Consider the following 556-nt stretch of genomic DNA (forward strand, 5'->3'; position numbering starts at 1 on the left):
GAGGAGTAGAATGAGGATGAGGATGAGGATAGGATGAGGACGAGAATGTGGAGGAGGAGGATAGGACGAGGAAGAGGAGGAGGATGAGGATGAGGATGAGGAAGAGCATGGAGATGAGGATGACGACGAGGATAGGATGAGGATGAGGATAGGATGAGGATGAGGATGAGGATAGGATGACGATGAGGAGGAGGACGAGGATAGTATGACGAAGATGATGAGGATGAGGATGAGGATGAGGATAGGATGAGCATGAGGATAGGATGAGGATGAGGATGCGAATAGGATGAGGATGAGGACGAGGATAAGATGAGTAGGAGGATGAGGATGAGGACAGGATGAGGATGAGGATAGGATGGGGTTGAGGATGTGGATGAGGATGAGAATGAGGAGGAGGATGAGGATGAGGAGGAGGCGAAGGAGGAGGAGGAGGATGAGGATAGGATGACGATGAGGACGATAATAGGATGAGGATGAGGATGAGGATATGATGAGGAAGAGGTGGGTAGGATGAGGATGAGGATAGGATGAGGATGGGGATGAGGATGAGGATGAG

The sequence above is a fragment of the Lupinus angustifolius genome, chromosome LG04, assembly GCF_001865875.1.
Source record: "Lupinus angustifolius cultivar Tanjil chromosome LG04, LupAngTanjil_v1.0, whole genome shotgun sequence".
NCBI lineage: Eukaryota > Viridiplantae > Streptophyta > Magnoliopsida > Fabales > Fabaceae > Lupinus > Lupinus angustifolius.